At 38.8% G+C, this 26,145-nt stretch overlaps 1 protein-coding gene across 5 annotated transcripts in view; it reads right to left on the bottom strand.

Annotated features, from left to right (window-relative positions):
* The window catches only part of LOC307149128 (uncharacterized protein), a 102,927-nt gene that overhangs the window by 45,136 nt on the left and 31,646 nt on the right, over positions 1-26,145 (bottom strand). The window contains exon 7 of one of the 5 annotated variants that reach the window (XR_013819525.1): positions 22,503-23,358. The exons of the other annotated variants lie outside the window; for them this stretch is intronic. The gene's annotated coding sequence lies outside the window, so the exon portion shown is untranslated. Of the gene's footprint in view, positions 1-22,502; positions 23,359-26,145 lie in introns of those variants that run through there. 5 annotated transcript variants of the gene reach the window in all.

Raw genomic sequence — 26,145 nt, 5'->3', positions numbered from 1 at the left:
AACTCACAATAGCCATTCTGCATATGAAAACAGCGGTGAGGAAGGGAGCACTGAAAGAGAAAAATAGAGTGGCTGATGAAGAGAGAAAGGTGGAGGGAGGAGGAAAGGAAAGAGAGAGCGAGAAAAGGAAAAACAAGAATCAGCCAGACATATGCGCCGCTTTTCTGAGCAGAATAAAGAGACGTCTCTATTGAAAAATAGCCAGGTGGGAAAATTTGACTAGCTCAGCCATTTGAAACACCCTGAAGAGACGAGAGAAGACATCGCTGAAAAAGTGTGATGGCGGAGGGGGAAGACAGCATTCCTACAAGCAGGTGGACCGTGATATATGTGGCGCACATAGTTTGAAAGTAGAACATTGTTGAAATTTCAACATATCTAAAGGTATGAATTAGTATGAATTCTTAATCCCATCATGAAACATGGCAGTTTAAAACGATTTCAGTTTGATTTTGCGAAACAATGGTTAAAATGGTCTCTTTCTGTAATTGAAGTCCAATGGAGAAATAATATGTACTCTTGTATGTCCAAATGAACATGTGGAACATTGAATTGTGTCTGACAAAGCAGGTCTAGCCCATTTTTAATAAAAAAAAAAAGCATAAACCCCAAACTAATTTAGTTAATCTACTGTGAAACAGAACACCTTAGAAAAGAATACAACACCCCCAAAAGACACATAACTCACACTTTAAACGTGAAATTAATTGCATGAACAACAAATAATCAAAGCAAATGGCATTTACACAAACATCGTGCAACAGCTTTTAAAAACTTTTTTCGCAATTACTTTTTAACCATCTGGTCTCAAAGTGATTTTTGGTAGATGTATGAATTCGGTATTCCTCAAGTTCACGCAGGTGTCTCAGCAGAGCGACCACAGGTGTAGTTCATCACATTAATTATGAACATGATCCAAGTCTGACAACCAGAAAGTGTCATTTTTATCCCATTTATTTGGCGAAAGCGTTTTGCTAGAAGAACATTTGTGTTATTGTAAAACGAAAGCCATTAGGTTTGATATTTTGCTACTTAATGCAATTAAAGTCTTTCACAGATTTACACGTGGAACTGAAGTGCCCAAATACTTTTGTATTAAAATGAAATAAATAAAATAAAAAATACAAATAAAATAATAATTAAATAAATATATCAATATAAAACAAAACAATAAAATTAAATAATGAAATAAATGACATTTAATTCAATTAAATAATGAAACAAAACAAAAAAAATTAAATAAAATAGAATAAAATAAAATGAAATAAAATAATTGTTTTCCCCACAAAAGATTCTTGAAAAATACGTATTCACTGAAAGGTAATGCATGTTACATTTTGACATCCATGCACATTAGACTGGAAAAGTGGGTTCGGTAACATTCACTCTATAGTGTAGGACAACACCACAAAACTAAATAGGATATGTTTGTAAAATAATAATAATAATAATTTGGAAAATAACACTTTCATTAAAAACATATTATACTTATATCTAGTGTTGTCATGCTGCTCGATGTCAGTGTAAATTGGATGAGAAGTGTTTTCATATCACAAGTTATGATCTGCTCATTTATTACGAACCATCCTGCGGGCCCCCCGGGCACATCGTCTATAGGACGGGCCGGCACTGTGTACAAGGAATCCAAGTCATTTCATCTGCCACTTCTGCATCCAATGTAAATATGTAAACCACAGCACCACAGGCGGTCCAAAATCGCTTTGTCATGATGAAGTAAGTAGTCACAGAAGCAGACTGTTTTTGACAGTGCCAGCCTCTCTCTCTCTCTCTCTCTCTCTCTCTCTCTCTCTCTCTCTCTCTCTCTCTCTCTCTCTCTCTCTCTCTCTCTCTCTCTCTCATCCACCGTCTCTCACCCGGGCATAATAAGCTTCAATTACCCGTGGCTCTCTCTTTCATTAAAGACAGCCGCTGCACTTTGCTAGCCCACAATAAACACTAACAGAGAGAAATATTAGAGTCCCGTTTATTTATGAACCCGTTAATAATGAGTCGCTTGATGAAAACGGCTTTCTCAGCAGTGCGTTAGCTGAACAAACAGTGTGCATCAGGGAGAGATAGCTAGTTAGCCTCCGTGACTTAAACAAAGCTAAGGCGCGTCAACAAGTGCCGGCAATTAGCCGAACCTCCTCCAGAGGTAACCCTACGTGTCTTTATCTTTTCCGATCACACAAGACTGCTATGCGCTGTAGAATTAAAGCAAGGATGTCATCAGTTTCCCTAAACTCCAACCTAATGCTCTGCCTTCATGTGCTGGTGATTGATTGTTTTTGTCAGTTTATGAACGATGGTGCCCGTTTGCATCTGAGGGTGAGGGCTCACGCGGGGCACGACCTGCGTCCCACTCGCTGTCTGAGGCCCTAATGACTGGCTCACCAATGCCCTGCTCTTCTAATTAAAAAGGTTCTGAAGAGACGGAGCATATTATACTAAGGAAAGTAGGTGCTGTAATGCATCCTTAATTTCTCTATCCAGTACCTTTTCTCAGTGGGTTTGCATGTATGAGTGTTTCTTCCAAACTTCTAAACTCTCTGAAAATGCACTTTTTAAAAGCACACTTGTTTGAAAATGGATATTGAATATGTTTACAAACAATGTCCAACAATGAATGTGAAATTAATTATGGCATTTTTTTTCACCCCGAAACCATCAAATATCACTTCCACCATTCCATCTAAAGTTATTTTCGATTTTCAACATTTTTGGAATAAAATGACAGACTCATTTCTTTTAGAATTAGTATGGTATAGTATTTAGTATGGTAATAGAGATTAGCATGGTAATGGATATGGCAATGTTAATGTATTTGGTCTCGCTGCTGCTGCCAATACATTCACAGACATGCTGCTGTGAGCATGTAGAACATGCTGCTGCTGCTGCACATGTAACATACATGAATGAACCCCTAGCAGATCTATACAGGTGGAGCTGGGGAAGGGGGAGGGTTCTGAAAGCGTGCTGCAGGCTGTTAACAAACAAAAAAAAGAAAGTATTTCAATGTTTGAGCAGCAAGCTCATTGGCCGCTAATGCAACAGCAACCAATCAGCTGTGCTATGTAGATAACGACATGATTGCTACCAATAAGTTGAAGACCTATCAGCCTGCACCATTCAGAGACTGGAAGTCTGGGAAAATGGTAAAACAAACAAATCTATTCACTAAAGTAGAAAAATACATGATGAAGGCATGGTAAAAAGTTGAATGGTAACTTATACAAAATATAAAAAAAAGTTATATTTCACTAAATTCTACCACTGGAACAAAAGTGCTAGTAGTTGCGTGTGTGTACCCACAAGATAATATATACAGTACACATAGCCTGCGCATTCCATTTTGTTTTTTACAACAACACCATAAGGTGCGGTGAGCACCTCACTCTCGCCAAAGTCCCATCATCACCAGCTTTCTCCATTACCTCTGTCAATCTGACACCCTGTTTCTCGACTTCAGTTCTGTCCTGCAATATCACACAGACGTGTGAAGAGGACCTGTGAGTACACATGTATATTAACAACATTTCCATTCAGTGATGGTCAATCAGGCCTGCCGCACTCTCTCAGATCCAGCCGCAGCATCTCTCTCCCCTCAAGTACCCCGAGCTCACGCTCCGCAGCGCTGCCGTACAGATTGCGGGCCGAGCTTGTCTGACTAGATAAAAGATTGCGCGGGATTGACGCTGGGGGGACGATAGCCCCTGTGACACATGCTGCGCTCTCTCCTCTCTCTTCCTCTCGCTCATTCCCTTCCCGAAATGCTCCGTGCCTTCACTCATTTACATAACAGACTTCTGACACCTTTACTTTATTCATCAATCACAGCGCTTCTCTCCCAGTCTACCTTTTGTCTGAGCATGTCTCTGCTCCATCAGGACCTGCACAAAAGATTAATTTCACAGTTTTTTTTGCCCTCCCTGCTTCCCCCTCTCCGTAATCCTCTGCTTTTTTAAAACCCTCCCTTCTCATTCTTTCATTTCAAAGATACAAAGCTCATGAAATGACAGTAGCTAGATAATGAAAACAACAATGCAAGCAATTTTTACTCCTGCAGGTCGCATCGCTGGATTTCGTATCCCCTTCCCGTCCCTGTTTCTCCTCCTTCTTCTCTCCCATTTCCGCTGAGGCGCTGCCATCTGTCTAAGGTTCACGCCGCCGTCCCGCTCTTTAATCTGCATACTGGCAGCACTGGGCCCGCTACCTCACTGAATTCATCTATGCCCCTCTCCGCCACCCCTAACACTAATCTTTTGCTTCTCTACATACTTCTGAATTATTTATCAAGCTTGGAGTTTCCTTTCTAGCCACTCACTCACATACTTTTAAAGAGAAACAAACCAAACAACATTGAGCACTGTCAAATCATTTAAGTTCATGTGAACTGCAAGTATGATGCATTTAGTCCATAATGGCCTGCTATTAAAAAACGATTTCACTAAAGAGTCACAAACTTTAGCAATTTTAGCACAAAAGGCATCCAGCATCTAGATATAATCAGAGCTAAATGCTCTAAATAAATAAATGTGTAAAGAACATTTCAGTGATCAGATACATTTTCTATTGATCATGGAGACAATTCATCAAATATATCAAATATCATATCCAGGCCTTCCGAGTGCACTCTCTTCATTTAAAAAAGAGCCGACTCAGGTGCTTGGATCGCAGTGATGGAGCGAGTATGTTTGAAGCATTACATATTCACAAAAGGGGACTAAGACAGTGTTTAAGAATAAATGATGGCACCAGCAACCTCTTAACTTGTTCTTCACAAATTCCTTCGATTGCAAACGATGCAAATGGTGCATTCATGATAGAAATGTACAAAACTGTTGATGCCGGACATCATAATATTTTAGATCTCCACAGATGTGATCTGCTTTTAATGCAAGTGAGTGTTTGCTAAAGTATATATATAAAAAAAAAAAAAACGGTGAGTTGGTTTAATAATGGAGAGGCGCTATTTTAAATGGTACACATCTGCTTGTGAGTGCTGTTGCTCGCAGTAATGGGTCACTGGATGCCTTTGGGCAGGGCATGGACATTAGCTCCACAGGACAGCAGGGGCAAACAGCCTCATCCAACACCTGAACTTATTTAACAGGATAATTACCTCCGTGCGACTCTTCTGCTCTAGATAACTAACAGTGTTAAAGGTAACGCTACACAACGACCCAGCGACCCCGCACCGCTCGACAAAAACACAATTAACTTGACGCAAACATAACGAGCAAACAAAATGCAGTTGCTGCATGCCATTTCTTTGTACACAAGAAGATGGCGCAGACAGGTATGGTGCACGTAGTTCAAAGGACATTTGCGGATAGTTTTTTTTTGGGGGGGCCTTTTCTTTTTCTCCGTCGCTTTATCTCCCTCTTTACACCTCTCGGCTTCTCCCTCTTGTTCTCTCTCTTTCTGGGTGGAAAATGAGCGCTCTCCACCCACCGCAGGTGGCGCAGGGAGGGAAGAGAGGAAGCGAGCGTCTTGATTTATCGGAGGCTGTCAGCCCCTCTGAGGATTGGAGGCTACGGGAGGGTGGCGTCTCCTCCTTGGCCCCTTGGCTGGCTCTGAGGCAGACCCCATCTCTCATTAGGAGAGAGCTGCAGTTCTACTTGAAAGTGACATTCACACTCCCCTCTCCTCTCACAAATGCAAAGAGATGACAGCCCCTCGCCACTTAAAAGCCCGGGTCCCTCTTTTCAGGCCCAGGAAAACATCAATTTATTACATTAGGTTTGGCAGATATCCATATGATACCTATACGACACAAATAACCCACCCCCTTTCCATTACAAACACTCACTCACACACACTCACTCACTCCTCACACTCTTCCTGTCGTTTCCTTCATCACCTCGTTCGGCAGCCCACCCTCTCGTTCGCCAACACCTCCTCACGGCTGTCACCCTCGCTCCAACCAAACATTTTGTTTGCTTGTCGAGATTTTAATTCACAATTAGCTCATAGGAGCATGTAAGGCAGCGGGGACAAAAGCATTTTTCAGGTGGGGGTGTGTGTGTCTACAACAGGCACTTACCTCCGGACCCTCGTATTTAATTATCTACTGAAAGTTAGAATGTAAATAAATGAAAACATTTACACAAAAACAATGACGCTCTCTGATTTGAAGAGTGATGTGAATGTTTCTATTGTGTATCTATAAAGCGTTTCATGTTAGGGAAAGTCAGTTTATGAGAAATTCAGTAAAATACTGTAAATGTAGTCAAAGCTTCACCTTACGTTTTATATTATTTTAAAGGAGAAAATCAGGTGTGGAGTCTCAAAATGTCTTACCTGAATGCATATCTCATATCCTCGTACTCCTGCATCCTAAATTAAAATATGCATTCCAATAAGTCTTATACTACTACTAATATTAATCATTATTATTATTATTAATATTACTTCTTTAATATTAATATTTGAACTGAAAATGAAATCAAGCTTTAACTTAAAATTACAAAGTTTCAGCAAAACTAATAAAAATAATAAAAATATTAAACAACAACAAAACATTCATTATAATTATAATATTATTAATTATTATTATTATTATTAGCATCTTATTATTAGCATCTAATATATAGTTACGAATTTAGGTATAGAATATCAATAGAATTTGCTCACATATAGGGGACACAATGTTTTGTCAATCCCTATATGGAAAGCAGTATATGCAAACTAATAGGCAGATAATTATGAGACATACACCCAAGAAATATGCATATCAAACATTCAAGCTGTCATTCCCTTTTTCCGAGCATGAAGGGACATTTTTATAAAACTATAATGGGTCCAGTACGCAAAACCGCACGTTGTCTGGCTCGACTGTTAGTGGTGTTGACTAATTAGCCAGTAATAATTGTCCTGGAAATCAGTCTCCATTATTGAATACAATAGGAACGTAATTTTCACTGAAATACAGAGATTGAAGAGGAGTGGTGGGGGAGGGAAGCCGTTCGCCTGTATGCTCAGACCAAAGCTGTCAAACACAGAGCAAAGACAAAGTGGAGAGACAGAAGCGTGAGGTGAGGGTGGGGGGTGGGGGGTGGGACGCAGGAACAGCAATGATAGACACGGGAAAATGAAAGACAGAAATCAATCAATTAAGCTCGATTTGGAGAAGATGAGCCGGTGTCACGCAGAGGAGAACTTTTGCACGACAAGGAGAAAAGTGATGAAGGTATGCATCAGAAAGAAAAGAAGTAGCTAACTCGCTCTCCTTCTGTGCCGCTCTCTCCCTCTCTTTAAAGATCACCGGCGTGTCAGGAGGGGGGTGGGTTGCGATATGCAAAACACGGCCTCCATAACCAAAGTAGCCTGCAAAATGAGGTGTCAGCATGCGAAGCTCATTGATGTATGAATGCGGAAAATGAAAAGCGGCAGCAGACAGACGAGGCTAAAGGTGAGACAGGCGCAATGTGAGCAGCTGTACATCTACGTCAAGGTGTTGGCGTAGCGGCCCTCTCTCTCTCTCCTTCTCATCCTACTCGCTCTCTCTTCTTTATTTATTTATTTCCCTCTATCTATCTCTTTTCTCCATTGGAAGGGCCACAGCCTAACAAGGAACACCGGCCACAGGACATTGAAGGAATGCTACTCAGGGAAACAATCCTATTCCCTGTGGAATACTAACTAAACTTGAATGAACCGAATCGTCTCTCTCTTGCTCTCTTCCTTTCCTGCAGACCTCATCTGCTGTGTTAAAATACATCACTCACTATTGTCAAATTTCTGTCTATATATGATATTACAAGGCTGTTGTTTTTACTTCTTATCATTTTTGCCTGTATTGCATTTACATTTATGCATTTGGCAGACGTGTTTATTCAAAGTGACTTGCATTGCATTTCAAGGTACACATTTACAGTCTTATCAGTTCTTGTTTTCCCTGGTAATCGAACCCATGACCTTGGCGTTGCAAGTGCCAATGCTCTACTGTTAGACAGACGGACGGACGGACGGACGGACAGACGGATGGACGGACGGACGGACGGACGGACGGACAGACAGATAGTTAGATAGATGATAGATAGATAGATAGATAGATAGATAGATAGATAGATAGATAGATAGATAGATAGATAGATAGATAGATAGATAGACAGACAGACAGACAGACAGACAGACAGACAGAGAGAGAGAGATAGATAGATAGATAGATAGATAGATAGATAGATAGATGATAGATAGATAGATAGATAGATAGATAGATAGATAGACAGACAGACAGACAGACAGACAGAGAGAGAGAGAGAGATAGATAGATAGATAGATAGATAGACAGACAGACAGACAGACAGACAGACAGAGAGAGATAGATAGATAGATAGATAGATAGATAGATAGATGATAGATAGATAGATAGATAGATAGATAGATAGACAGACAGACAGACAGACAGACAGACAGAGAGAGAGAGAGAGAGATAGATAGATAGATAGATAGATAGATAGATAGATAGATAGATAGATAGATAGATAGATAGATAGATAGATAGATAGATAGATAGATAGATAGATAGATAGATAGATAGATAGATAGATAGATAGATAGATAGATAGAGAAATGAGTTGAAAACCACTATCACACAGTGCCAAGAACTGCTTCTTATTGATGGTCAAGCCTGGCAGTCTGTGAAACAACACATGATGCTGCTTTCATTGAATTGGAAGGATACCTGCTGACAGCGGACTTAAAGGAGCTTCTGGCTGAGCTATCACTGCCTCAGTGTGTGTGCGTGTGTGTGTGTGATTGATAAAACAGATCAGAGGAAACTTGTCTTACAGAGTTTGTGATGTTTGTAATGCTTGTTTCATTCCAGCCTTATCGCATGGGATTTCAGAGATCTAGTCCATCAGTCTGACTAGCATGAATGTCACAGAAAAACACTGTTCAGTTTAGATGACCCAATACCACAGCAAGAACCTTCACGCAACATTTTAGCATCTACACTTCACGGTATGTGAAAGTATTCAAAAACACAAATGGACAGCCAAAACATGTCAAAATTTAGATGGGTAAACCCTAACTTACGATTTTCAATCATTACAGCTCACTGATAACATAAACTGTACATAAATGCATGCCATTGCTCACATTAAATCAAAAAGGCCAGAGTCAACGTCCTCTTCAGGCCTTCAGAAATTGTTGTGCGCATTGGGTAATTTGCTCTTTTGTCAAGGCGGCTGATGCAGTAGTAATTTGCATGCCTCCTCCGTGAAGAGCTTTGAAATAAAGGATGGTCGCTGTAATGCACTAAGTGTTTGTGCCACAGCTGATTGATAAAGTGAAGCCCTCTGTTGTGCAACACTCACTGGCCAGAGGGCTGCAAACAGAGAAAGAAGGCAGGAAAGGAAGGAAAGAAAGAGAAATGACACCATATGCAAATTAAAATTGAGAGAGAGAGAGAGGACGACAGAACAAAATGAGTTACACACCCTCTGCTCGGGAGGCTTGCGAAGGGGCGGCGGGGAGGGTCTGCGGAGAGAATGGAGCTGAAATGAGTTGTTTAGGTATGCTCCTGGGTGCAGGACTTGTAAAGCAGATGTCACTCTAATAATGTGTGCTGGCGAACACGCTGGGCCTAAACCCAGCAGGATGAAGCTTCAAGCCCTAGCAATGGCAGCTAATGCCATTTTATGAGGTGCCATCTTATAAAGACAATGCCCACCTCATGCCATGCGCTTAAGCTAGTCAGCTGCAGGCACCAGCAAGCATTTGCTGCAGGGATTTTTATTTATTATTTCATAAGCCTCAATTTTGAAATCTGATTTCCACCACCCATTTTACTAAAGCCATCGTTTTCCATTTTTTCCTGGACAAGTGCACCTTCACGTCCTCTTGTCGAGCCGTGGGCTCAAACGAGAACAGAGAGACTGTACAGAACCTCACATCATACTCCCAACAAGTTCTAAAGTTTCATGTGGATTCAGTCAAAGAGTTTAAACATTCATTTCTCCTATATCAGCCCAAATGCATTACCAAAATGATTTCTTATGTTTGTTAAAGATGTTAACAAAAATGCCTTTAGAATAAAACATTGAACTGTTTTAATTTGTATTATTGGTTTAACCTAAACCTATGTTTGTAATAGAAATACAAGAAAAAAAAAGATAAAAAAAGATTTAAAGTCTTAAGATTTCATGCAATTCATTTTCACCAGATTAGACATGATATTGCATTGCAAGTACTGTATACAATGTTGACATCTGCCATTATGGCTAACTTTTACCATGTGACACACAGGGTTACGCAAGATTCAGAACTGACAAATTTGCGTTCTTTCAGTTAATGAGAAGCATTTGTTGAATTGGAATTTAAGAGTAATTTTCAATTAAATTCTGAAAGAGGCAATGGTGCAGATGAATTTGAAATAACCCTATCAATATATATAATTGGATTGGATGCATAGCCTTTAACATCAACAACAAAAGACATGCAAAGCAATTTCTATATAAGTCGAGAGGCTTTTTACTATGTCAACTTGGAATTATCCGGTTAGTTGCATTTTATTATTTTGATTTAACATAGTTTTACCCTGCTGAGCGTAACCCTATCACAGCAGACCTGCAACCTGTTTTGGGGTTGCAATTCAGAAATAAAATAAAAAATAAAAATAATAAAAATGCAGTTTTACTGGAGCTGGCTTTAATTAGGCCGTATGGCAGTGTAAGTCCAAAGATGTGAAGATACAGTGTGACGGTGTGTATTTTCCATCCTGTTCTGCAGCCTTCACTCATTACCTGATGTCTCCGAGCTCAGGCGTACAGCTTAATAAAAGTTAATCATGAGAAACTTGCTCATTAATTACATTTCTGGTGGCTACCAAGCACTGTTCCTTGCTCTCGACTTCCATTCTTCTTTCTCCTGCTTGTTTGGAGATACATTGTTACACACACACACATTCATTCACAGCAAGACATTTCCATAGCTCCAAGCACGGTGGCCTAGAGTAACAGGCCTGAGTGGCAGCGGGGCGGGTTGGGCCACAGACGTCCACAGACCCTGTCCAAAAACGCAGCAGGGTTTGGGTCTGGGATCCAGAAATAAAAGGGCAGGAGATCTGCCCCCAGGCGCCACAGCTTTGCTTGAATATGAAGTTTTAATTTACAAGCTGAGCGCTTGTAATTAAGCACACACAGATATGCGAGGAGCTGACCGATGCTTTTAATGCTTCCAGACCATCACCAAACATGTTATTTGGGTTCTTAAATCACATCGCACAGACAGTAAAAAGCTACAAAAGTGGAGACTGACAGCCACTGGACTGCACAAACACACACACATCTTTGTGTTTGTTTACGGGCCTGTCGATATGTTCATTTGCTAAGGGTGTTTGTTATGTCTGACTTGCTGTTTTGGAGCTAATCCCTGGTGAGTTAAACTGAATGTGTGTAGAGAAAGGGCCTTGTTCCAAAAACAGACAACGAGAAGAAAGGAAAATTTAAATGAAAGTGTAAACAGCCTCGTCTCTGTAATGTTAGGATGCACAGATCAGAATTATCATATATGGCTTTGGGTGAAGGGACCAGCGGACCGAGTGTATCATTAAATATGAAGCATTCTTTCTGAAGCTAGTTTTTATCTCATTATGTTTTAATGGCTTTGACCACACAGCCTGTTTTAAAAGCATGTTAAAAATGCTGAAATCAACTAACAGGCGCATCCAACCATTTCAGAACATCGCACAAAACAGAATGTCCATTCAAATTAGAAAACAATTAGAAACCATGAGCTTATTGCAAATTGTTAATTATCGTACTGACTAATTTGTAACCAAATTTAGAATAGTTAGAATAACACATTTAATTACACGCTACTTTAGTTACTTCAGAAGTATTCAACTGCAATTAAAGGGCATTGCTTTGTTGTCATTTTCTGAGGAATTATGTCATTGTGGTTGATTGTGATATTGCAGGATCTTCACCCAAAAAAAATCATTTCTGTCATCAATTACTCACCTTCATGTCATTCCAAACCTGTATGACATACTTTCTTCTGTGGAACATAAATGAAGATATTATGGAAATATTATGTCCATACAGCGAACGTCAACAGGGTCCAATGTTGTTCTAACATACATATATTTCACAGAAGAAAGGAGGTCACACAGGTTTGGAACTACATGAGGGTGAATAAATGATTAAAGAATTGTCTTTTTTTTGGGGGGTGAATTTTACCTATACTCTCCTAAATATGGGTTTGGTACGTTAACATGCTAATATGCATGGGTTTGTGTATATTCAGACTCCTATGGGAATGAGATGTTAATTGGAAAAAAAACTGGTGTCTACATGGTATTTTCAGGTGTGAACTATGAGGAAAGATGATGGAAGACAGACATTTATACTGGAAAGAATATGGTTAGACAGCCCCTAAATTAACCTCAGACTCGTAAGCCAGTGATTTCAAATGATATAGAAAGAAAACAAACAATACATGAACCTTTTTGTAATGTATATTCAATTCCCATTTATTAAAGTAATTATGTCTTTGAATCATCTTAATTTGGAGTAATATAATATACGCGATTAATCAATTTGAATAATTTTACTGACATCCCGATTATTTTTTTTTTTTTGTTAACTAAATCTAAAATTTAATTTGAAATAAAACAAAATATTAGATGGAAAATTTTAACAAATGAAATTTAGAAATGTTACATAGGCAACTAACTAAAATAAAATAAGTTGAAGTAAACTAAAACTGAAATAAAATAAATTAAAACTAGCCTAAATATATAAAAAAAGAAAAGACAAAAGCACATCAACTTTCTGAAATAAAATTTAAATGAAAACTGAAAATATAACAATAAAAGCTCATTTAAAATACATGCTATAATAGTATATAAAAACGCAAAAATAACACTCGACATTTAAAACAAAAAAGTGAAAGAGATGTTAACAGGTATAGAAATTATACTGTTAGATATATGTATCGTTAAATAGAATGAACACAAAATGTCCATATTTATATACCTGATGTCTAAAGGAAATGTGAGAGCTTTCCCCTTAAATTGTCATGATGTCATGGGTCAACTCAATTTCCCGTTTTGGCTCCCCCTCTTCCCTTTTGCACTGTAACTGCATGGGAGAGGAGCGAGAATAAAAGATCCAGATGAACGAATGCCTGCTGCCCCGTGTTTGATTGACCAACTCAGCTCAAGATCTACACAGCGCAGAAGTTTTAGTTCTTCTGACTGGTGTTGCGAACTCTACATCTGCGTATCAGTTACACTTGGCATTGTGAACCACCGGTTACAGAGACAAACTATCCACACAGACACATCTGGATATATACATACTTTACAATCAGATCACTTATTCTTTTCAAACCTAAACAAAACAAATCCAACGAACAGATAATCAGTATAATACCACCTGACCTGAACTCACAGCTCGTATGCATGAGTAGGAAACGCACAGTGAATACACTCGTGAAACTAAGTCTGTTGTCACCTCACTCAAAAAAGAGATCAAACTTCAAGACTGCACAAGTGTGACTGGTAATCCAGCCTATTTAGTCCAAAAGATTGTGTTGTTTCTCCCCGAACACTGAAACTAAACAGATTAAAAATCTCAGCCCGACCAAAAAAGATCCTTGTGATGCCTCTCAAACCTAAGACGTAGACAAAGGTCTGGCAACTGTCTGAACTTATTTACATCTCTATTGATTGGGAGGCTCTTATGGGCATGAGGAGAGGGAGGGGACCACCTGAATACCATTCCTCTTGCTGTACTGGAGCAAATGGGTTTTGTCCAAGCTAAAGAGGACACGGAGAGAGCCGAGGAGGGGAAAGGGACAACGGGGGGTCACAGCTTAATATTCCAGACCTCTTGAAAAAAAAATAAAAAAAATAGAAGGGCTGAGAAACAGAAAAGAGGGGGAAGAAACCGAACAGGGAAAGGGTGTATACAAGCTTTGAATAGTTTTATATGGTAAAGAGACTGTGACAACAAGCTACATATTGATCACAGCCTTTTTCATACCATCTTAAACAAGGTTACAACATGGCATGCAATTGAAATTAAGCCTCCATGGAACATGTTCCAAGATAATGCAGCTTCCACACGGAGCAGCCCTGGAAAGGCCAAGCCTGAGACCCTAAGAGCAGATCATTATTTTAATAAACCAGGCAATGTGGGCCACAGTTTGATAGCCCCCTTTGAGATAAACAGAGAAAAACAAGGCCCAAGCATTGTTTCCGTCGCCCATGTCTGCACACTTACTTAAACATCACCATGTTTGTCGTTAGCTTCTAATGTATATTCCCCAAACTTTATTTAAATGACCTGTGGATTCCCCCCCCCCACCCCCACCCCGCAGATCCTCGCCCTCCTCCACCCAGATCTGTATATTCACAAATGAGAGCCATTCATTGCGGCATTCTTCAGCTGTCCTCACGCCACTGTCACCCGCTCCTCCACGGCCTTTGTGCTCGGCACAGCGCCTCTCCATCCACACTCTCCATCATCCTGATGGTGCAGCTTTATCTTGCCTTAGTGCAGCTGCTTTCAGCCTATCAAAAGTGCTGAGGGATACAAGGAGAACGGAGAGCAAGGGAGAAACAGTGAGAATAAGAGAGAGCGAGAGAGCGGGGAATGGCCAGTGCCCACTAGAAGGGATAATTTGTACTTTCTCAATAAATAAGGAGGACAGGCTAATTACTGGCTTAACAAGGGCAGGCCGTGGATCCTCGTGTCAAAAGGACAGGCATAATTATCAACCATCAAAGTGCATTCATATGGCAGCACAAAGAAGAGGTGGAGGGAGAGCGAAAGCAGGCGTAGTGGCAGTGGGGGGGGGGGGGGGGGGGTTACTTGTGGCAAATGGATCTGGCTAATAAACAGCGGTGAGAGCCGCATTATGGCTGTCTGTGAGGATCCAAGTGCATTAGGACATGGCATGACTATGACCAAAAAGACAAGAGGCATTCTCTGGAAGAGTGGGAGGTGGGAGAGAGAGAGAGAAAGAGAAAGAGAGGATGATAATTAAAAGCTCCCATTTGTGCGGATTTGGCTGGGGGCTGATGCAGGGGGCACAGGCTGGGCAGGGGGAAACAATGCTCCGCTAATGGTCTAAAGGTGACCCTTTAGAAAGTTTAGGGCAGTGGTGTGCACAGAACTCCACAGGGGCAGACAGGACCGAGGGCCCTTAAAAAAATAGCACAACTACTATTTACACAACCATCTTAAAATATCTGTTCTTTTATTCGTTTTTTTTATTTATTTATTGCAATTTGGATAAAATGGTATAAAAGCATTTTTGTTAACGCTTTACTTAAAGCCTTTATGTATAAAGCAATATAAAAGTAATTTTAATGCACATTATAATGCAATGTAGCCTTATGAATGATGGGAACCAGTAACCACAGTTACAAATGTAATACACCTTTATGCATTAAAACACAACAAACATCCAATTTCAGATGCAACAAGATGAATCTGTGAATTTTATGATGCATGTTTACTTTGGTTACAATTATTTATGAAAAGAAATAATGCATTATAACGTACATTATGAATACCTTTATAATGCATTATTCATACAAGTAAAATGTTTTTGGATTACTATAAAGTATGTCATAATAAAGTATGTCTATCATCATAATATTTATAACCGCAATACATAGCTTTACAACATGAAAAGTGAGCAACATGAAAAAAAAACAAAAAAAAAAACAAACAAACAAACACACTGTTCAATTATAAAAAGCAAATAATAATAATAAATCGAATATATAACGCATAACAACCTAATATATAATAAATGATAATTATTATATAGCGCCGTTAAATATAGATTCAACACATTTTACAGGATAAAAACATTATATAAAAATAATACAGTACAAGATAAGAAATATTAATAAAAAATTACGCACCACAATATTATTGACTCATGATACACAAAATACTTGCATAAACCGTGAATTTTCTTTTAACAAATAAACCTAAAATAATTCATTCATTCATTTTGAGAGTTTGACATTAAGAATATTATCTTATTTTTCTTTACATTTTATGATTTTTTTTTTTTTTTTTTTTTTTTTTTTTATGAGCAGAAGGGCACTTTTAGAGTGTGGAATGAAAGGGGCAGGGACTCAGGCTCCTCTGCCCCCCTCTGTGTACGCCACCTCTATTGGGGATGCCATCTTTTATCGGGCAAACCACAATAGCCACAGACTAGCAAGACACAAGGTCAGCAGAGGTTGTGAAGTTTGGCTGGAGAGGCTTTGAATGATCCATGAGACACATTGAAGACAGGGCAACACCAGGTGGGTTGTGACCAATTTAATTTGGATGAATTGGGCATAAAAAGCAGCCATATTAAAAGGGGAACCAATCTATAGTCCCTATTCATTGTTAAAAGACAATGAAGGAGAATGGCTGTCTGTCTCTGTAAAGACTGGACAGAGAATGGAGGAATGGAGGGAGGGATGAAGGAAATGAGGTCTTGCAGAGAAGAGAGGAGAAGTTTGGAGAGCTGGGTGAAGAGACAGGGAGGGGGCGTCAAGGGTTACTCTGTCAGATGAAAGAGCTACTTAAATTAGTATTTTAAATTAACCATGTTTATCAATGTCTATATATATGTGAAAGATGTTTGCTTTTTAGTGCTGCCAACGGTTAATTACTTGACACATTAATCATAATTAATCACAAATATCAATATTCGCTGAGAAAAGACTTTTGTTTTTTATTTTTGTGGCAGATGACTAAATAGCCATTACAAAAAGTGGTATTTGAAGTCAATATACATATATATATACAGCATAAACATTGAACATAAGCTTGTCTATCACTGGTCTAGAGTCAACAAAAATGTACTTCCATCAAGATAGTCAATTTGCCCTCTAAAATTGTATATTTAGGGGGTATTAACACAACTCATTCTTTTACTCATCCTATTTACAGACATATAGCACATATGCATACTCTCAAACGTACACTGACCAGCACAAATGCTAACATTTATAAGCAAAATAACTAACAAAACTTGATTTGATAAAACGAAGAGCTTTCAGGTAATATGAAGAGTGAGGTAAGTACACTATCATTCAAATGTTTGGAGCTGATACAATTTGTTTTTTGAAAGAAGTCTGTTATATTCACTAAGATATTTATTTGATAAAAAATACTGTAAAAACAGTAACATTGTGAAATATCATTACAAGGTCAAATAATTTATTCCTTTGATGGTCTTCAGTGCCACAGAATCTTTCAGAAATAATTCTAAAATGCTGATTTGATGCTCTATATTTAAATATTTAAAATAATAATAATAATAATAATAATAAAATAAAATAAATCATTTTAAAATCAATGTTAAAAATAGTAGCACTGATTAAATTTTTTTTGTGAAAAATTTTATACTTTTTTCAGGATTCCTTGAATAGAAAGTTCAAAAGACCAAAAAGTTGTTGCCTTAAGTTTTAAATACAATCGACTTGGATGTCTAAGTCATTTCAACTTAAATTACAAATTAGTTGAATATTGCTTAACTTATTTTGATGAGTTAAAGTCATGTAAAATCATGTTGTCATAACTTTTTTTCAGTGTATTTGAAATAGAAACCTTTTGTAACATTTTACATCTTTACTGTCACTTTTGATCAATTTAATGCATTCAGTATGTGACTTTTCTGCAGCCTTATACCTTCTGTTGGAACACAATAATTTTACTCTTTATTTGACATGTAGCCGGAGGCGACGTACAAACAGTAAAGGTAAAAAACAAAACAAAGGCAGCGTGCAGCGCAGACAGGTATTCTTATAAGAGTGGGACGTTCTGGGCCATTCCGCTAAACAGGCCCGGAATGACCATAGGGAAGCCACAGTAGGTCTGTGTTGCGTGTGTGAGAGAGAGAAAGAGAGATGAAAGCAACCGCTTAAATGAAAAAAAAAAAAAAAAAAAAAAAAGGAGGCAGCGCAAGCTCTTGCCGGGGGTACAAACATCCGGCTAGAAAGGAACCCTAAACCCCAGGTTGGGTTTCGGAGGAAATGGGCAGCAAGGATATAAAAAACAAACGCGCACACACATTGAAAATGTGGCTGAAACCCAAAGTGCAGACTGCAGCCAAAGCCGACTAACACCCAGCTCTCTACTGGCTAGGGATGAAGGGCCAGGCTGTCTCTGCTGAAACCACTTACCACCGTCAGTGTTCCTTTCTCCTAACCCCCATCTGGAGCGCTGCCCGAGCTGGAGTTTATTAGAAAGCACCATGTGCGTTACGGATGTTGAGGAATGCACTGGTCAAAACCATATTTGAGGACTTACAAGCCATGAACCTGCCCTGTACAGCAATTACTGTGTGTGTGGGAGTGCTATGTGCATATGAACATGCCTTCTTTAAACTTTACTTATATGTGAAGGCATGCTCGCAGGCCTTTGGCCACTGCATGTGGATGCGGATCTCTGTATTTTCTCTATGGGCCCATTTAGAAGACCTCTAATGGAAGGCTCCAGGAGCAGCTGTGGTCATCTAGAGCATTAATTAAAACAAAAATCAGTTTAGCTCAGACCGCGAGAGGAACAGAAGTTTGTTCTGTAGGTTAAATTTAAATGCTTGAGGAGAAGATTTTTGCTGAGTTCAAAGGAGCACGAGCACGTTCTTGGCACACTGGTTTCTTCAAGTATGAGAAATGCTAAATGAACAAAAACTAATGAAGCACCCACTATAATGGCTGTATATTGTTTTTGATTTAATCACATTCAGTAATGCAGCTTATTTTCAGTGCATCAGTGACCTTAAAGGGATAGTTCACACAAAAATGTTAAATTCTAGTATCATAGCAAGTAAATCTGGAACCTGGCCGATAAGCTCCAAAATGATTAAAAAAAAGCACCTTAAATGGCACATAAAAGTGGTCCATGTGATGGTGCACTATTCCAAGTCGTCTGAAGCTGTAAGATAGATCTGTGTGAAGAACAGCACTAAAATGTCAGTCATTATTCAATTTCTCTCTCCTGTTCTTCCACATATTTAAACTTTATGCATTGTGAATGGTCACATAACGCACAATGGCAACTGGTCATGTTCCAGTTACATTACAATGTCATCGATGTTTACATTGTAAAAAAAATCTGCATCTTATGTTAGCCTATTTTTAAGCAAAATTGAATAGAATGTTCACTTTGTTACCACACAAAGCTATCATGTGACTTCAGGAGACTTAGTATAAAACCTTTTTATCACCGTAAAAAAAAGTTTGTAATGATGTCTCGAGTGCTCACTATAAGGATGCATTTATTTGATCGAAAACGGTTGAAACAGTAATATTGTGAAATATTATTACAATTTAAAATAACTGTTTCCTATTTTAATATATTTCAAAATTCCTGTGATGTCAAATCTGAATTTTCAGCATAATTACTGCAGTCTTCAGTGTTGCACGATCCTTCAGAAATCATTTGGTGTTCAAGAAACATTTCTTATTGTTGAAAACAGTTGTGCTGCTTAAATTTTTTTGTGGAAAACATTCTTTGATGAATACAAAAGAACGGCATTTATAAAAGTCTGTCACGTTTGATCGATATAATGTGTCCTTGCTGAATTAAAGTATTCATTTCTTTAAAAAAATCCCTAAACTTTTAAACTGAAGTATATTGTAGTTTTTTGTCATTTTTGAGCTTGACAGTCTGGATTTACTTTCATTGTATTAAAAACATAGTGAAAAAAGAATGAAAAGTCATTGTATTGGATTCAAACTATTACAGAATTTTTGTCCCTTTAAGTAAAGAACATGTATACAGGATATGGGTCAATGTGCTTTCTATAGTGTTGTCTTGTACTGTCCAGTTTATATAGTTAATTCACATATCATGAACACAAAATACAGGCAACGATCAACAGATGTTTATGATAGAGCATTGTCAAATAAAAAGCCTTTCAATTAGGTCCTTCTTATTAAGAGAGAACAAATGGCATGCTAACAAAGCCTTCCTATATCTGCTTCTAAATGCTTCAGATAGTTTACCAGAATGAACTAATGCCCCCATCAAATAGACGTTTAATTGGTGTCTGTTACAGCACATTTTACATCCCCCACCTCATGTTCACAAACACGCACAGAGAGTGTGCTGTCACCTGATATCACAAATGATAATGTATCTTTTGCCCCATTGATGGTTTATAATATGAAACGAGAGGTCGAAGGTGAGCAAACAGGGACGCCGGCGAATAAATGAGATCATGGCTGAAATAGCTAATTATGTGCATTTTATTTCCATGGCTCGTAACAGGTATAAACATAATAGCTCTTGTCAGGTGGGTTGCTGTGTTGACTAAAACCAGAACGCTGACCTAGCCAGACAAACAGCCCTCTAATCCATTAGAATGCATTATGGAAATTAATGTTGTTGATTTTTAATGTAAACCAACATATTAGAGTCTGAAGTTTTTGGTCACATCTAAACCTGCTCTACCACAGCCTCTGGAAGGAAAGAAAGACACAGAGAGAGAGAGAGAGAGAGAGAGAGAGAGAGAGAGAGAGAGAGAGAGAGAGAGAGAGAGAGAGAGAGAGAGAGAGAGAGAGAGAGAGAGAGAGAGAGAGAGAGAGAGAGAGAGAGAGAGAGAGAGAGAGGGAGAGAGAGAGAGAGAGAGAGGGAGAGAGAGAGAGAAACAGAAAAAAAAAAAACAGCCAGAGAGAATCAGACAGGACAAAAGGTACAACACTTTCCCCTCTTTTACATTCTTGTTCCTTTCTCGTTTCCTTTCACGGAGGAAATCAGTCGCATTTGAGAAACACGAGGCAAACCTTTTACTTTCCTTTCAGCACAAAATGATCCTCTGCTGCCTTTCAATAGTTGCAAGCTAATTTCATATTCAGCATTTGTAAAAGAAGGGGAGGTTTTTCAGGATAGGGAAGTGCTTAATTTGTCTGTGTGATTTGGAGAGGCTGAATAGACGTGACCGGGGTTGGTGGGGGTGGTCGGACACTAACCCTCAGCCCTAAACGCACAGAAGCTATCACAGCACTGTCTCTGATGGAGTGATTCACTCTCTTTCCTCTGCTGTTTGTTCTCCTGGGCTGATGCTGTCCAGGAAACAGCAGACAAGTGTAAATGAGAGCTCTTATAATCTTATAATTGACAGGAGTTAATCAAGAGAAGACATGTTTAAAGGAATCTTTCAGGTCCAGGTACAACAGTAAAAATGGTTAACAGTTAAGAGTTTAAATGACAGTAATTAATCAATGCATATATATAGCAACATATACTTTACATTATTAGTATTATTATATTAATAACATGTAGTTTCAGTCCTTGAATTTAATTGGCAGAGTTACAAAAGTGACATTGACTCATCCACTCAACTGATTCATTCAGGGTTGAAACCATAGACTGTAAAAAAATATGGACAAAGCGTCTGTGACGTCACCCATAGACTTTCTGAAGAACGGTTTTGAAGCCGTTTATGGGGGGTATGGGCGGCGCCATCTTGGAAAATCTTAGGAAATCCTAACCCCGCCCACCTTCTGGCCAATCCATATATGGGTAAAGGACGCAAGTCCGGTTATTCTACAAATGGAACAGCGCGCGTCACTCAGCTCGCTCTGCTATTCCGGTTATCTCTGTTACGTTATGTATATTTTAGGCAACAATAAAACGAAATATGTTATAAAACACCACACTAACTCGAAATCTTAAACATTATTGCCACACAAATGTGGTTCAGGCAACGCGTATTGATTATATTCACTGCATATAACGTTAGCCTATTTATAACAAAAAGAAATATAAAACACAACCCTGCCTCTTTTCGTTTAAATATAATATACAAATATTAAACATTTTAATATGGTCCAGGCAATATGTGTATTTGTACTAAACAACAGATGTTGCAGTAAACAACATTACAGATCATCTTCGTTGTATTCAAATTTAAAATGACAAAACTCAACCCAGTCTCTTTTTGTTAAATTTCAGTTTTATCAATATTAGCCATTATAAAAGTAAAAGTAAAAGGTACAAGAAGATATACAAATAAAGCAAACAATTCAGTCAAACATACAAAGTCAGCGCTCTAGTCTAACCATACAACGGTAAAGTTAAATAGCTTATAAAGTTATGAAACTTCACTTAGCCCTCAGCCAAAACGATTGGCCAGGGAACAAATTATAGATTCACGAGACCAAAAATCGCAAGATCTCATGTTTAACCACTACAGAGACGCCAGAGTCAGCGGCAAACGTCAGAACGACTAGCCGAGGAAAGGCTGTTCCAGGCGGGGTACATGAGCGCCGAGCGCCCGGTGATCGTCTGGATCTCACAACCTGGATAAAATTTTCATAAATATTTATAAATAAACCACAGATTTGAGCTTTAAACAACTACATTCTCACCTGAAAAACTCTCAAAACTACATTTCATGATACAAAAACAGTAGTATTATATTTCAACTGTATATTAAAAAATGGCGCTTCTTATGTTGTCATTCTCCTTGGCGCAGCCTATGCTCGTTATCGGCTGTCAATCAAGATGTCAATCAAAGTTAACCACGCCCTTATTTGTCATACATTTTATATCTAAATACGATCTAAACTAACGAGTTAGAAAAAAATTCACCCCCCTCACAGTTGTCAGGCACTCGGAACCTATCGAAAAATACAATAAAAGTCCATGGGACCAACCTGTAAAAACATGAATTTATGCTGTGAAAACGGACATTTTAACATGGTGGTCTATGGACATTTGCTCCCTTTTGGAACCTGCCCCTAGCGGATTTTCGATGTATTGCAGTTTTTCGCACTTCCGGGTATAGGCTTCATTTTTCAGATTAGAATGTTGCCGCTTGGTTGAAACAAGTGACTGTCAGTTAGTCCTTGAATCATTCACTCAATCAATTCAATCGATTTGTTCAAAACAATGCTACAGTGTGTTGCTCGGAGATGTGAAACGATTCATTTTGCTTCCTTTGGAGAAATATCGTCTCTAAAATGTTAGTTACTACATTTCAACTTCTATCATATGAACTATTGTATAAAATCAATATCACACTCACAGTTGAGATTATGTTACAAATGCTGTCGACTGAACTGAACTTGTATTGAAATATTCAAAGAATGAGACAGAATAGAAAGAGTTTCTACAAGTTCCTGTTAATTTGCTACTTCACTGTTGTATAGTACAATCATAGATGAAACAAAACAACCTCCAACCATTCAGAATAGGTTTTGTGGAGTCCTTCGGCTGGTGGAGTTATCCTTTTCAAACTGTTAACCGAAGGACAACGGATGATGAGAGTTCCTCTTCGCCCCCGCCCAAAATGGCTCCCTCACTCAAAGCCACTCCAGAGGGACTAAGGGTCTCTGGCACTCAGTGCCTCGCCGTCCGCTCTGAGACCGCCCTGCCAAGAAAGAGAAGGGTCTCTCATTTTTCTGACACTCTTGTCCTTCAGCCTATTGATCGGTAGGGAGAGAACATCCCCACCATGGCCACTAATAGAAAGTGAAGTTCATCAGCCGCTGCCTGCTGATCCCCTCAACAGACATAAAGATCTATAAAGGCCACCCAACTAACCTTTCCCTTTTTTTTACCTTCTCGTGTTCCTTCTGTCTCCAACTTTTCTCACATTTTATTTATTTATTTTGCCTTTTTTTTCAAGGGACTTCTTACTATGTTTCCTTTTTTATTTGTTTTCTCTTGATATCTGTAGTTTTTTAAATCTGAATCTAGGACTAGTCCAATAAAAAACTGGGGTATGCCAGACTGTTGTTGCAATCGGAAGCTTTTTCATTAGCAAGGCAGGTTGTATGAACACAAACGCTGAGTTTGTAATCAAACTAAACCTTTGTTCGACAAATCTATCTTTAAAAGTACCAGTGAGAGAGGGATTTTATGTGTTTTTCTACAGTTCCTCTTCCTATAAAGAAGCTACTTTGAAACACACAGCTATTATTTACAATTTTCATTCACATTATTCCAATTGCATGCAGGGAGCGTCTACCAATGAGTGTGTGCAATGAGAGGAGGATTACATTCTAATTACAAAATAACACTGAACACCTCCATCGGGCTGAAACCTTTTATAATCCCGTATAAAAAGATGACCGTAACCTTGGGAAGGCGAAAATAAGGAGAGGGAGCTTCTTAAACTCACACATGCGCATGCACACACACACACACACACACACAAAGAGAGAAAACTAAACCCCACTGTCTTTTTCTTGACTGAGTGAGGGAGCTTTATTTTGTTGGGGACATGCAGTCGTGGTTTGTTGTCAGTGCTGGGAGAAATGCACATTTCTCATTCAGGCGACTGAGGGTGAATGAGCTGCCGTAGATACACACAGCCCTCAGGCCTCCACGCTGCCTGTCCTCAGCACAGCTCCACTATAGCGCAGTGATAAGCTAAGGAAATGAACTCTAAGAATGACTATTCATGTGTATAGCGAAGTTTATGTCTAGAGCCAATTTAATGTTTTTGAAAGAGAGAGAGAGAGAGAGAGAGAGAGAGAGAGAGAGAGAGAGAGAGAGAGAGAGAGAGAGAGAGAGAGAGAGAGAGAGAGAATAAAGTATTATGTGTTTCGTTATGCTTTCAGAAATCACAATTATTATATTGACAGCCATAGTTTTATGTTTCTCTTCAGGCTACTTCAACACATTTAAAAGTATTAGAATAGTGGGGAGAAAAATAATAGAGTCAACTTGATAGAATAATTTATATTTTAGTTAGGATAGATGGATGAACTGGATCAGCATAAGTGCCACAGCTCACATGTTAACCTATAGACCACGTCAAACAATTATGAGGAAATTTGAAGGAGACCATAACAAGTAGAGCCTAGAACAGGGGTGTTCAAACTCGGTCCTGGAGGGCCACTTTCCTGTAGAGTTTAGCACCAACTTGCCTCAACACCTGCCTGGAAGTTTCTAGTATGCCTAGGAAGACCTTGATTAGCGGGTTCAGGTGTGTTTAATTGGGGTTGGAAATAAACTTTGCAGGCCCTTCAGGAGCAGGATTGGACACCCCTGGCCTAGAATGAGAAACATTAGAAAATGCACTCACACAGGCAGCTTTGTCAGAAGAGCCCAGAACTTCAGTTACATTCTCTAAGGCCGCATTTACACTGCAGGTCTTGATGCCCAATTCCGATTTGTTGACTATATCCGATTTCTGCATTTACTATACAGTACTATACTATACAGTATGGCGAAACAACCCAAGGTAGACTTACTGACCCGAAAAAGATTAGGCCGAAAAGGAAGTAAAAATGGCACAATATGCAATGGATGCAAGCTTTTGCTTTCCGCATCTTTAAAAGTCAACAAAACACTGTGTTGAGCCTTTGTATTGAACCTCCATTGCACCATTGAAAACAGTCATGTGATCATGGTTGGTGTCCACCTGAGTTGACGTCATTCGCCATCGTCGCTTTTTCAATAACGTACGCCTGGCATTGATGGGAATATCCAATCTGCTTACACATTCCTGCAATCCAATTACTGTTTACACTGTTGTAGGTCACATCTGATCTATGAAATCCCCTGAAATCCAAATTTAAGTTTTTTTTAGTCCAGCCTTAGCTTACTGTTTCAGTGGAAATTACATCAACGCATCATGCAAAGCTGCGCATTCAAAAGCACTTCAGTGGGCCTTTAACTCATATAAAGTGAATGCAGCCTAAGTCTCAAACACAAAACTAAACATAGAAACAAAGTGAAACCTTTTCCTTTTGGATCGTATTTCAAAATCTCAATATCTTATTTTTGTATCATCTTACACTAATTCTTGCTAATGGTTAAGGGTAAAAAAAAGATTCAAATCCAACAGATCAATCAGTTTATTGAGGCTTTCGTGTGTTTTCAAATCACATCTAGGCAGCTGCAAGAACAATAGACTTTCATAAACAACATTTAAATCACAAAACCCAAATGCAATTATTAAATCTTGCTTCTAGGCATGTTATTGCACAATGTTTCAGTTAGAGCTGAATGAATGTTGAGTAATATTACACAAGTCTATTAGTCAGGATAAAACTAAAATCCACTCTGCCTTAAAACACCCTCTTATTCCTTTCAATTCGAGCCCACAAGTGCCATAAAGCAAGCCAGAATGCTCGACTCATCACGAATTATGACAACACACGAGCCATCACACCACACCCACTGCCATTCATCAGTACCAAAAGAG

Source organism: Squalius cephalus, assembly GCF_949319135.1.
Source record: "Squalius cephalus genome assembly, chromosome: 21".
In the NCBI taxonomy this organism is placed as follows: Eukaryota; Metazoa; Chordata; class Actinopteri; order Cypriniformes; family Leuciscidae; genus Squalius; species Squalius cephalus.
The sequence above is the reverse complement of the archived record's forward strand: the minus strand, read 5'-3'. Positions and strand labels throughout refer to the sequence as shown.